A 14,241-nucleotide genomic window follows, 5' to 3' on the forward strand; every position below is an offset into this window, starting at 1 on the left:
CAAACAAACAAACAAACAACAAAAATAACAAAAGCAAACAAACAAAAGAACAACTTTCATGCATGATTCCTCCCCAAGCTAATGGAGACAACATTAATATCGAGTTGCTAAAACAAAGATTTTAGAGACGCTAAAGAAAAACCAGCAATGACTTAAACACTAAAAATTAGCAAAGGGTTTATGTTTTAGTGAAAACTTGTCAAGTTTTTCCTTTCTCTCTCAATGCCTTATCAGGGGTCAGCTGATATAATTACATCACAAGAAAGCTGCTAAGAGATAAAGTTGGAATCTCTAGCTATCAGGGTAGGTGAAAAACAGACTCAGGAAAATCAGGCCAGTAAAGTTAGAAGTAGAACTCAGCAGATGCATTGACATCACCGTCACTGTAGCATGGTGAGAGGCACAGAGAGAAGTGTCTCATTGCCCAACAAGGTCCGCCTCTCTCAGAAGTCTCCCACTGAAAACTTTTTCATGGTCGGGGAGACGCTCAGCAGTTAAAGATCACTTGATGCTTGTACAGAGGACCAGGGTTCAATTCCCGGCACCCACAACAGTGGTTCACAACCATCTGCAATTCCAGGTCCCGAGCGAGCTTTTGGTTTCTCTGAGCACCAGGCACGCACACGGTGCATAAATACGCATGCAAAATATGCGTACACATAAAGCAAAAACAAATAGAAAAATAATAAGTAATTCCACCTTCACTTTCCTTTTTCATTTCAGAGTCTACTAAGCCACACCATGTCACAGTGGCGCAACATGGAAACAAGAACTTTTCACTGTTACCAATATGAGACAGAGCCTGCTCTTTTTTTTTTTTTTTGGCCTGTCCTGGAACTAGCTTTTGTAGACCAAGCTGGCTTTGAACTCACAGAGAGCCACCTGTCCCTGCCTCCTCAGTGCTGGGATTAAAGGCATGTGCCACCATCGCCCGGCTGAGCCTGCTTTCCTTTATGATTTTATTTGTGAGACGGGTTTTACTCCATAGTGCAGGCTTGCTATATAACCTTACTATGTAGAAAGACTACCTTTGAATGTGAATCTCAGTTTCCTGGACGCTGGGATTATAGGCATAAGGTAATTTATTCATTATATGTTTTCTATGCCGTCTAATTGCATGAACTTCATGAAATTTGCATGGTCACCGTAGTCCCATCTTAGAACTGAGTGGAATGGTGCTGACTGTCATATATGGTAATATGGTCATACTGGAGAAGGCAAACCAGCTGTTACAGTCTTCAAACTACTGTGGCAATTTGTATTTTAATAATAGGTTAAAAATGTTGCTTATTGACCTGAAATTTTTCATAGTCAGTTATGTTGAGTGCTAATACATTTTGTATTTAGCTTTTTTGTTTGTTTGTTTGTTTTTTGAGACAAAATTTCTCCATGTCATTTTGGCTGTCCTGGAACTCACAAAGATCCACCTGCCTTTGTCATTTTTTAAAAACTCTTTTGCTCTTTGGGGGCCTGCCACCCAGGTCTCCAATAATTACATGGAGGCTTGTTCTTTCTTTTGAATGCTCAGCCTTAGCTTGGCTTATTTCTATCTAGTCTTTCTTTCTTTCTTTCTTTCTTTCTTTCTTTCTTTCTTTCTTTCTTTATTTCTTTGTTATAAAGTGATTGGCCCATTGGCTCAGGCTTCTTATTAACTCTTATAACTTATATTAGCCCATTATTCTAGTATATGTTAGCCACATGGCTCAGTACCTTTTTCAGGTAGGTCACATCTTCCTTCTTCCGTGTCTGGGCAGGACTCTAGGTAGCTTTTCTTAAATTAGCTTGTATATCCTTATCTCTGGGTTTTTATCTTTCTTTCTTCTATATATGTTCCTTTACTTCTTACTCCGTGGCTTGCTGTATAGCTGGGTGGCTGACTCCTGATGTCCTCCCTGCCTTTGTCTTCTCTTTTTCTCCTTCTATTTATTCTCTCTGCCTGGCAACTTTGCCTATCCCTCTACTACCTAGCTATTGGCCATTCAGGTGTAAAACAGCAAAGTAACACAGCTTCACAGAGGTAAACAAATGCAACATTAAAGAATGCAACACACTTTTGCATCATTAAACAAATGTTCCACAGCATAAATGAATGTAGCACATCTTCAACTAATATTCCACAACATCCCCCATCCCTTCCCCACCCTTTTTTGTTTCCTTTAAGACAGGTTCTCATTCAGCCAGGCTGGCCTCATACTCACTATTCAGTCAAGGCTAGCCTTGAACCCCTGATCCTGGATCCTGAGTCTCCTGCCTCATCCTCTCAGGTACTGACATGACAAATGTAGGCCACTAGGCCTGGCTTTGCCTGGTTTTACTTACATGAGCTAATGCTCAAGTCTCAACGGAGACAGGGGGAGTGAGTGCTGCAATTCTTCTCATAGGGGCTTCATTTGACTTGAAAACCAGTTTGATAGGATGGGAAGATCACAGGTCAGGAGTCAGGAGACCAAGGTATAATTGCTTTCCAATCCGAGCCTCAATCTTCTTACCAAAATAAAGGCCCTGTGCCCCATTATAGGCTGTGACAGCATCGGATGGGGTTGCTATGGTAACCATGTTCAAGGGAAATGTCATTATTTTGTGAAGAGTATGTTAAGTGGGGACACTTTTCCTGATTAGGTGATTAAAACAGGCTCAGGAACTTGGGCAGTTTATCCAGCTGCTTTGAGGCATGCTATCTTGAGAGGAGTCTCAAACTTTAAATCGGTCTATGATGTAATCATTAATGAACCAAACAAGAGAGCCCAGGCAACGTGGGTCAGAAGCTTTAAGAGAGATTAGAGCATATGTTAACTATTACAAAACTGAGTTTCCAGTTCAAAACGGAAGTTATATTTCATAACATATTTAAATATATCTCATTAGATTGAACTTAAATACTTCAGGAAGTCTGTTTTCTTTTCTGTGTGTGTGAGAGAGAGAGAAAGAGAAAGAGAGAGAGAGAGAGAGAGAGAGAGAGAGAGAGAGAAAGAGAGAGAGAGAGAGAGAGAGAGATAGTGGGGTCGGGAGTGTAACTCAGTTGGTAGAGAGCTTGCCCAGCATGCATAAACCCCTGGATTTGACCTTCTGCACTGCCACAACAGGGCATGATGCCACAGGCCTGTAATCCTAGCATTTAGGAGGGGAAGGCAGCAAGATCAGAAGTTCACGGTCATCTTTCTCTATTTAGTGAGTCTCAGGCCACTCAGGGTTACACAGTGAGACACCGTCCTAAAAGAAAAAAGAAAAGAAAAGAAATCCATTGTTTAGGGTTGAAGAGATGGCTCAGCAGCCGAGATCCCTTGGTGCAGCTGAGATCCCTTAGAGAGCTTGCAGAGGCTCTGGATTCAGTTCTCAGAGCCCACATGGTAGCTCACCAGTGCCTGTAGCTTTTATCCCAGGAGATTCCACCCCCTCTCTGCTTCCATGGGCACAACACGCATGTGGTGTATACACATAGACTTAGACACATAGACACACACATTAAATAGATAAATATTTGAAATACAAGTATACAGCATTACAGTGTTTCATGGTATGGGTTGAATTGTGTAGTCAACCCTCGTAATTGTAGCTGAGATATTTTTGGCCCTCAAGGCAATGGAAGGGAGGTCCCTTTATCAAATGAGAATGCCTCTTCTTTCCTGTCACTGCCTATCCATATATATTAACTATACAAATAGTGGGTTTTCATTCTCTCTGTCTCTCTCTGTCTCTGTCTCTCTCTGTCTCTGTCTCTGTCTCTCTCTCTGTCTGTCTCTGTCTGTCTCTGTCTCTGTCTCTCTCTCTCTCTCAATGTGCATTGGTATATTTTTGTCATGGGTGTCAGGCCCCCCAGAACTGGAGTTACAGACAATTGTGAACGGCCATAGAGGGTGCTGGGAATTGAACCTGGGTCCTCTGGTAGAGTAGTCAGAGCTCTTAACGCTGAGTCGTTTCTCGAGTCCCTCATGCCAACATCTTTATACATGTACATAATGTGTTTTGATCATCCTCATCTCCCTCCTCTACCCTGTGTGATCCAGTGTGTTCTTCATGACCCCCTTCCTTTCAGGTGGCTCTCTACACTTATAAAAGTGAAATAAAATAAATATTAATGACTATGGCAAAGACCTTTCTGGAGGTAGTGGCTGTGAACACTCAGACTGAGTGTGACAGCGCAGGAGGGCTCCAGGCAGTAGCTTTATTGTTATTCTTATATTCTTACAAACCCTGGTCAGGAGCTTGGTGGGGCCACATCTGTCCACCCCCCTGTGTGGGCCAGCAAGGGAACATTTGGAGCTTCAAGAGTGACAGAGAATTACATTTAGAACACATGACTGGCAGTTCCTAGGTTGACTCACACGGACTTTTCAAGAACTCACTGGTGTTTAACCACATCGACTCTTCCTATTTGTATTACAAAACATCTTTCTAAATGAATTTGCTTTCTTATAAATGTAAACGGTCGGACCGTATGTGGCAGGAAGGCAGGTCACAGAATGCTTTAATTTCTTCAAGATGTGGATTTTAAGTGTTCTTCTCGGATGCAGGTCTAGCTCGATAGATTTTCTTTGCCTTCATTGAAATGGAAGTCTGATCTGACAGTAGATTTTAGTGTCTCCACACACGCGGACCACTCTCGAGAAAGTTATTAGAAACAGCTGGCTTAAAAAGACATCTCCAGCTCTCCAAGCTGGGACTCAGAGGCAAAGGCGGGAGAAGGGTCCTCTTGAAGGCTCTGAAGTGGACTCAGGCAGGGTTACTTCTAACGAACAACTGGCAATACACTTTGCTCTCTAGGCAAGACAGAAGGGAGGGGACTATGGGATCACTTGAGATGCAATCTTGAGAGTTTGTGAGATCATACACTTATTAAAATGGAACATTAGCTTATCTCTTCAGAGACAGAGGGTGCCAAGAAGAGTGTGGCCTTTGAGTAATTCTCATTATTCTTTAAATTTCTTTCTTTCTTTCTTTCTTTCTTTCTTTCTTTCTTTCTTTCTTTCTTTCTTTCTTTTCTCCCTTTCCTTCCCTCCCCTTCCCTTCCTCCCCCCCTCCTCCTCCTTTTGGTTTTCTTTTTGAGACAGGGTTTCTCTGTGTCCTTGGGTGTCCAGAAATTCATTCAGTAGACCAGGTTAGCCTTGAGCTCACAGAGATGTGTCTGCCTCTGACTGCTGAATACTAGGATTTAAGGCATGCACCACTACTACCCTGCCTGTTTTTTGATTTTTTAAAAAAGGTTTATTTACTAAGCCGGGTAGTGATGGTACATGCTTTTAATCCCACCATTCAGCAGGCAGAGGCAGGTGGATCTCTGTGAGTTTGAGGCCAGCCTGATCTACTGAGAAATTTCCAGTACACCAAAGCCTACATAGAGAAACTCTATCTTGAAAAAAAAAAAAAAGGCAAGAAACTAAAACAACAACAACAAAAACAACCCTCTCCCAAACAAAACCAAAAAAGCTTCCAAACTTTTTTTTTTTTGGGGGGGGGGGCTGCTTATTTTATGTTTGAGTGTTTTACTTGTACATATGTCTGTGCACCTGGCAGGTGCAGGAAATAAAGCCTGGGTCCTCTGCAAGAACAGCAAGTTCTCTCAAGAGTGAAGCCTTCTCTCCAGGCCACCTTTGAGCAATTATAAAATGCAGATCTGCAAGATCTGAGGAGGTGGAAACAACCCAGCCTCAGATCTCAGTTTCTAACTGAACATTCTTCTTCCTCTCCCCTTCCTTTCCTTTTCCTTTCTTCCCCACTCCCTCCCTCCCTCCTTCCCTCCCTCCCTTCCTTTCTTCCTTCCTTTCCTTTTCTCTTCCTTTCTTTTGTACTGAGATTAAACCCAGGGCCTTGCTTCCTGATAAGCCCTCTCTTTGCTTCTTGTTTGGATACAGGGTCTTGCTAAATTAGGCAGGCTGGCCTCACACTCACTCTGTTGCTTAGATTTAGGCTTCAAACCTGTGAGCCCCTTGCCTCAGCCTTTGGAGTGGCTGGGATCGCAGGTTTCCTTAGGTTCTTTCCAAGTCGTGATGAATAAAAATCAGATAGTTTTCTAAACCTAAATTTCTGCTGTTATTGATTCTTTGCTCAAAGTATTTCCAGGCTTGGCCCCGCCAAGCCCTTTCCTGGTGAGACAACTGTTTTCAGGTTTGTAGTCCTCTTCACGTCATCCCAAGTGTGCAGCATGCTCTCCTGGGTTTGTAAACAATTCCTCAGAGTGGTGTCTCTAGAGCAGCAGCAGGGGCCCCGTGTTCCTTTTCTCTGGTTTCAGAGAGAGAGAGAGCAGGTGACACTTTGTTGCACCGTGAGAGACAGAATATGTTTCTCCCTGGTGGTTCAGATGGGCTCCTCACCTCCACCTCCATCAGACCTCCGTCTGCTGAGCAGGCTCTGGCTCCATCTTTCTCTTGATAGATGATACCCCTTCTGTTGCTGCTGTCGCTGGACGGTTGGGGACCTCTCTGGCTGGAATACGCCACTGTGGAGGGAAGGTAATTAGTAGAAGAGTGGCCACTGAGGAAGACCTAGCATGAGGAGAAAGGTAAGAAAAACACAAGGCACCAATGACCTTCAACAAAAGCAACAGCACAAATGGTTTGCAAAGAAGTATGACAAAAGTCAAGTTTCCCAAATTAAACTGGTGTTAAAAATGAATTTCAAACAGAGGAGTTGGGCAGATGCTTTTATTCTTTGGTTTTTTTTTTTTTTTTTTTTTTTTTTTTTTTTTTTTTTTTTGAGATTGTCTCACTATGTAGCTCTTTCTGGGTGTTCTGGAATTCACTTCATAGATGAGGCTAGTATCAAACTCAGAAATCCACCTGTCTCTGCCTCTGAAGTCCCGGGATTAAAGGTGTGCTCCACTATACCCAGCTAGATTTTTTTTTTTTTTTTAAGCACCAGGGATTAAACCCAGAGCCTTAGGCATACCAGTTGAACATTCTACCACCCAGCTCTATTCCTCAGCCCTGAAAAATTTACTTCTTTTTCCTCCAGTGTTGGAGATTGCACCCAGGGTCTTAAGCGTGCCAGGCAAATGTTCAGCCCAGACCTACATCCCCAGGCCCCTAAATTCTCAATCTTGCATGCCAACATCAATGCAAGCCTACATTTTCACCCAATGAGTGTTTATTACTGTTAAATGTTATGCTCCAGGCCTGATTAATTTTTAGGGATATGAAAATGAATGTATATAATCTGTGTCAATCTGAGACACAATTAGTACAAGGGTTTTTAGTAGTAATTTGAGAAATCATTGCTTGGAAATATATTATTACAGAGTAAAACACAAACTCTACTTACAACTCAGACCTAAGGCCTGAAACTTCAAAGATTACTGCAGGTCTGTAGGAAAGTCTATTTCCCTTCTCAGGCCTTCGATTGGTTAAAGATTAGATAGTCATAGTAATCTTCCTCTCATGATTTAGCCAAGCTTATTTCCGATGCAAGATTTAGACTCCTTAAAATAAAATGTTTATTAAAACATTTGTCATATGTTTCTTGCTTAATATTGCTTATGTTGTGTGTAATTTTACACTTGTTATCTATTCCTATTGTATATAGTTTTGTTTAGAAAAAAGGGGGAGATGATGAGGAAACCTTGTTAGCCAATTATCTTTAAGAGGTGGCTCCAAGGATGAGGCGTGGCTTTCTGGGACCCAGAGAGAAAAGATGCATGCCAGGTGCCCTCTCTCTGTGTGGTTCCACTGCCACCGAGCAGAGCCTGGACTTTCTGTTCCTGTGGCATGCGTTTCCCCTTATAATAAATAAAAATATAATTGTTTATCCTTTAAGCTAGCCTGGTTATTTCACAAATCAGGTTAGCTTCTACAGTGGCAGTTGACAAAAATAGCTAAACTTGAGGAGGTTTCTAATGATTCATTTGAGTTGGGTGCATGAAAACAAACACTTGATTATTAAGGTAGTTTGAAAAGAAAGTTGCTGAAAGCTGTCTTCCACAGAAACTTTTTTTTTTACTTTCTCCGCTTTATGTTGCAGTGACTATAATGTGAAAATGTGCTTTGTCAATATTTACTTGTTCAAATAAAAGAGCAATAAAAAATTACTCATTCTTGTTCTGAGAACAAGGAAGTTCATCAACATAAATCCTTTTGGTGATATCAATAATGACAGACGTCAATCTTTACCCCTGAAACCCCTCTGTGTGTGTCTGTGCCTGTGTGTGTGTGCACGCGCGTATGTATGTGTATATTTATGTGTGTGTGTTTGCACATAAAGGTGTATGTGGAGTTCAGAGGTCAATGATGGCCAGGTTCTTTTACTGAACCTGGAGGTTACTGTATCAACTAGACTGACTGTCCAGTGAGCTCACCAGATCTGCCTACCTTTGCCCCCACAGGGCCATGCTCACTTTTTCATGTGGGAAGAAATATTTAAATTTTTTCTCCTGATACTATGCTTATTAGATTTGTGGGTATGATAGAATAATCACCTGCTCAGACTAAGAAGGCTCTTTTATGGTTTTTGTTTGTTTGTTTGTTTGTTTGGTTTTGAGACAGGGTTTCTTTGTGTAGCCTTCGCTACCCTAGAACTAACTCTGTAGACCAGGTTGGCCTTGAACTCACAGGTATCTGCCTGTCTCTGCCTTCCAAGTGCTGGGATTAAAGGCATGTGCCATCACTGCTCGGTGACTCTTAATGGCAATTATAAAAGACTAGGTCAAGTATAAATGCTAATCAAGCCACATATTAGATCAGAGATGTTTTAACATTTTAAAACATTTCTTTGTTTATTTTTACTATTTTTGTGTAAATATGTGTCACAGCAGGTGTGTAGAGGTCAGAGGACGACCTGTAGGAGTCAGTTCTCTCTTTCTACCATGTGGGTCCCATGGATCAAACTCAGGATATGAGGCTTCGCAGAGGTGCCTTGGCTCACTAAGGCCTGTTGGCCATCCCTACAGCAGAGGTTCTGGAAGTAAAAACTCCTATGCTGTGCAGCTGAGTAGATAGGCAGTTTTATCTTCATGATTAATGGTAAGCAGTGGCATTTCTAATATATGATATGGAGGGCAATTTAATAGTCTCAAGGAAACAATAGGAAAAGTCTTTTGGTGAAAATACTTGTCCCTTGCTCGGATGGCAGTCAGTGTAAATGCTGGCAGTGCCCATATTCAGTACTCTTAGAAGTTGGCCTTTACTTTGTTGTTTTAAGAAACAGCATATATATTTAATTTAGAATAAAGACATTTAATATTACAATTATCCATACAGAATTTGATTTAAAATTTTCTGCTATCTAAACATGAAAATCTAGCCAGGCATGGTGGTGCACGCCTTTAATTCCAGTGCTCGGGAGGCAGAGACAGGCAGATCTCTGTGAGTTCCAGGACAGCCTTATCTACCTAGATCCTTCTAGGCCAGGCAGGGCTACACGATGACACCTTGTCTCAAAACGACAACAATCCAGCGACAACAATAGAAAGGAACATCCAGTGTGACACCTGGGATCCCAGCACTAGGAGGGGAGAGGACTGAGAACGTGTGACCGTGTATTGAGACTCTGTCGCAAGAATCAAAACAGATACAGAATATGCTTTACCCTATTCTGTTCCGCTGGCTCTCATTTTGCCTGTTCTGAGATTTGCATTCACATCTCCTGCAAGTGGGAATGTGTCCCTGATAGACTGAGACTGTGGTGTCCCTTGACTCAGCCTTACTTGCCTCAGGAACGGGGATTTTTAAAAATTTATTTATTATATACATAGTGTTCTAGGTACCAGATCTTATTATAGATGGGTGTGTGTCATCATGTGGTTGCTGGGAATTGAACTCAGGACCCCTGGAACAGCAGTCAGTTCTCTTAACCTATGAGCCATCTCTCCAGCCTGGGATTTTTTTTTTTTTAAACTTTCTATCTAACCTTGGGTGTTTTGCCTGTTTGCCTGTCTGTGCAGCTTTTGCATGCTGGTACCATTGGAGGCCAGAAGAAGACATTGCATCCCCTGGAACTGAAGTTACAGATGGGTTGTGAGCTGCCACGTGGATGCTGGGAACAAACCCAAGTTCTCTGTAAAAAAAAAAAAAAAAAAAAAAAAAAAAAAAACCAGCTAGCGCTCTTAACCACTGATCCATCTCTCTAGCTCATTAAAATTTCATTTTTAAATATATGTGAGTGTCTGTGTCTGTGCGGTGTCAGAAGAGGTGTCAGATCTCCTGGAGCTGGAGTTCATGGTGGTTGTGAGTCACTTGGCATGGGTGCTGGAAATCAAACTTCGACCTATGCAAGAATAGCAAGAAATCTTAGCCATCTCCCCACTCCGGACTCTCTCTCTCTCTCTCTCTCTCTCTCTCTCTCTCTCTCTCTCTCTCTCTCTCTCTCTTTCTCTTTCTCTTTGAACTTCTGATCCTCCTCCCTCCTCCCGAGTGCTGGGATCTCAGATTTATGTCACCATTCCTGATTTTTGTATTGCTGGTCACTGAATCCTGGGGTTTCTGTATTCTAGACAAGCACTTCATCATATGGTACCTCCAGGCCTCAAGTTATATTTCTCTGTTCAGATATTGTTACATTAATTATTAATATTATTAGTATATTAATTGGTAAGATACTGAAAGTTTTCAAATATGTAGAGAAGAAGCATATGTATTTATTTAGCAGGCATCTACTGATTGTCTCCAGAATCTCTGTTTGGGATATGTCAGAGAACTATATGGGCACAATCCCTGGCTTTATGGAAATATGTTCTACAGAAAAGACAGGCACCAAAGGGCTACCCAGAGATGGCCTTGAGCAGACAACAGGTGATAGGACCTTGTATGTAAATACTGATGGCTCTGCTCTCCTCTATACGAGTGGGCGGCTCCATGTGGCACAGACCCTGCTGGGCAGGTGGGTGGAGAGGGGGTGGGGGATTTTTTTAGAAAGTATCAATGTTCTTAGCCTCAGAAGCCAGGCCAAAAGTGTGAATGTAGGGGAGGGATTATTAAGGCTTGAGGAAGGAACTGAAGATGTACAAATTAATTTAGATAAAAAATTATATAAAGATTGCAAACATCCAAGAGGTTAACTAGACCACATTTTGCCATATTTTGTTTAGATTTTCTTTTTCAAAAATAGCTGCAAAAGAAACTCTTATTGATCATTTACTCTTCCATCCTTGTGAAGACTGATACTGATGTGTATAATTTGTGTTGGGTTTTTTTTGTTTGTTTGTTTGTTTTTTCCTTTTTTTTTTTTTCCAGACATAATGTTGCCATGTAGGCTAGGCTGGTCTCAAAGTCATTATCCTTTTGCCTCTGCTATTTGAGTGTTAAAAGTATGGGCTGGAGCTATCAGTCACAGCTGGCTGATGTGGGTCAAGCACGCACAGGGCCAGTTGGATTTGAAGCTGCTTCCCTTTATTTTTTTTTTAATCGAGGTAAATTACGCCCAACATAATTATATCATTCTAGTAGTTCGTAAGCAGAAGAGCACATCACGTATATTCACGGTGTGGTGTAGCCACCACCCCTAGCTGTACTGAGAGCGCTTTCATTATTCTTCAGATAAACCCCGTCCCTCCCCCATGAGCCCTGAGAACCTCTGTTCTACCTCAGTCTTTGCCTCTTTTGTTCGTTTTCATTTAAATGAAGCCATGTGATGCTTATCCTTCAGTTACTGTTTCTTTCACCTACGACAGTTTTCGAGCCCATCCATATTGCTATGTACGTAAAATTTTCTTTTCTTTTGACCGAGTAAGATTAAGGACAGACTCTCAGCAGCACAAAAACAGACTGCGGTGGTCAGAGTGAGGGAGCGAGAGGGTGAAGGACAAACAGCTCAGGTCTCCGTGTCTTCTCTCTTCCTTTCTCAGGGTCTGCTGTTCGCATCAAGTTGTTCTTCCTAAATTCTTTCCGAGGGACTTCATTAACATCTTGTACAAGCTGTACTGAATGTCATCTGCTAGGGGTGTTCACTGTCAAAATATCAGGGCCCTGGAAGGCTGCCAGGTTCCCTCTGAGTCGGAGCTGGTTGCCAGTGGTCTCCGCTGGCCGGAGGCGGGCAGGTGCCAAAGACGAGGGCAACTGGATCTCCGGAGCAGCTGCAGCTTGCTGACCGGAAATAGGGCCAGCCGAGCAGGGGGTCGGGGCGAAACCTTTTGGTAACAGCTTCTGTAATTTCCCTCCTGGGGTGTAAACAGCTTTTAAAATGGCAGAACCACAGAGAGAGAAAAAATGCATCGTGGTTATTAGATGTTGCGTCTCTGGCTTCACTGGATGGCTTCTGAAGTCTGAAAGACCTGGATTCTGGAAGAGCACAATTTAAAGCTAGGCATTTTGTTCTAGCGGAGACGCAGCTTCACTTTCTAGATTTCATCCTTCAGACTTGACACTTAGACAATAATAATCTAAATAATGCTTGTAATGCACATTATTATTATTATTAGCCAGGGGAAATTCTAATTACAATTAATTAAATTGTAAATACTCTTTGTTCTCCCTCCCCCCTCCCCGGATTTTGATATTTGTTTTTCAAGGCAGAGGCTTTTTTTGTAGCCTTGATTGCCCTGTAACTCACTATGTGGACCAGGCTGGCCTCGAACTTACAGAGATCCACCTACTGCTGCCTCCCGAGCGCTGGGATCAAAGGCGTGCGCCACCACCACAGGCTTGTTTTTCAAATTTTAAATTTAGATTTAAAGCAGTTATGTATGCTTCCTGAGCTCGAGCCTGAGCCATTCCTTTCTCAGGGATCACTAATGTCAACAACAGAGGGATACATGCTAATTTCGGGGAAGCCAGTGTGCGCCACTGCCCGTATAGATAACTCCACTATTATCTGCAGCTACGAAGTAGATGACTGCTTATTCCCCATGCTTAACTCCTCAGTGAGGAAGCTAAAGCTGGACAGAGCTGTGTAAACCGCAAGACTACAACTAAGACCCAGCATTGCCAATGCCAGTGAACAAATTCCTCCTCTCTAGCATCTGGTTATTAGAGGGGATGGAGACAGACAGGAGGCTGGAAGCCACCTTGTTAAATACAGGCCCAGACACGGAGGCCTAGACTGCCAGCTGCCAGGCTCCCATCTCCGGGGTCTGGTGAGCGGCAGTGAGAGCTTGTGAAGCAGCTCCAGACTCAAAAGGCCCATGCGCACTCGTGAAAGGTTGCCCGTGGTTTCCTGTCAAGGGCGGCATGTTTGGTGGCTCACAAAGCATGGCCTTATGAAACCTAAACAGAGTGAAGGAAGGTGAGCCGGGAGGCTATAGAGTCTCTGTTTTTCTAGAAAGTGGAAGAGTGGCTTGATGCGTCAATGTGTTGGCTCATTTTGCCACCACGTTCAACTCAGACTTCGTGCATGCCTTCCCTACCTGTCCTTCTCCCCGCCCCCAACCTCGCCCGCCCCCAGGCTGCCTTAAAGGTTCGAGTTACTGCGGCCTAACAGCAAGTCTTGGGTGGGTTTGCATTGTGGTGTTATTGGATTGAAAAAAAAAAAAAAAAAAAAAAAAGAATCCAAAAGTTCTGTAACCTGCAGGAAATAAAGACAAACAGACTCGTGAGGCCGGAAAGAGGATGGGCAATCCCTGGTTCGGTGGACACATCTGAGAATCAAAGCTGTTAATTGGATTTGAACGTTAAGATGAGTGCCAGGTATCCTTAGCTGTTTTTCTTTTTTTCCTTATTTAATCCAGTGTACTTTAGGTTTAGTTTCAGTCTGTGGTTGTCTTTAGTCATTAACCGATAAAAGCAACACATCTACAGAAGGACTTCCCACACCATAGGGTTTCTCTGGGTAGCCCTGGCTGCCCTGGAATTTACTCTGTAGACCAGGTGTGATGGTTTGAAAGAAAATGGCCCCCAAAGAGAATGGCACACTATTAGGACATATGATCTTGTTGGATTAAGTGTGTCACCATGGGGGCTGGCTTAGTGATCTTCTATGCTCAAGATATTGCCTAGAGTCTCAGATCACTTCCTATTGCCTTTGGGTCAAGATGTAAGAACTCTCAACTCCTTTGGTAGCACCTGCCCGCCTGCATTCTGCCTTGCTTCCTGCCATGGTGACTATGAACTAAAACTCCGAATTGTGAACAAGTCACCCCCAATGAAATGTTTTCTTTATAAAAGTTGCCATGGTCATGACGTCTCTTCACAGCAACAGAAGCCCTAACTTAGACACCAGGGTTGCCTCAGACTTAGAGATCCGCCTGCCTCTGCCTCCTGAGTGCTGGGATTAAAGGCATGCGCCACCACCGCCCCGCATGCACCAGTCATTCTTAAACTGTAGGGAACAAACATCTGCACCACTCCAGAAGGTAGAAGATGTCACAGGGCATGTGAGCTGCTT

The sequence above is a fragment of the Arvicola amphibius genome, chromosome 5, assembly GCF_903992535.2.
Source record: "Arvicola amphibius chromosome 5, mArvAmp1.2, whole genome shotgun sequence".
Taxonomy (NCBI): Eukaryota; Metazoa; Chordata; class Mammalia; order Rodentia; family Cricetidae; genus Arvicola; species Arvicola amphibius.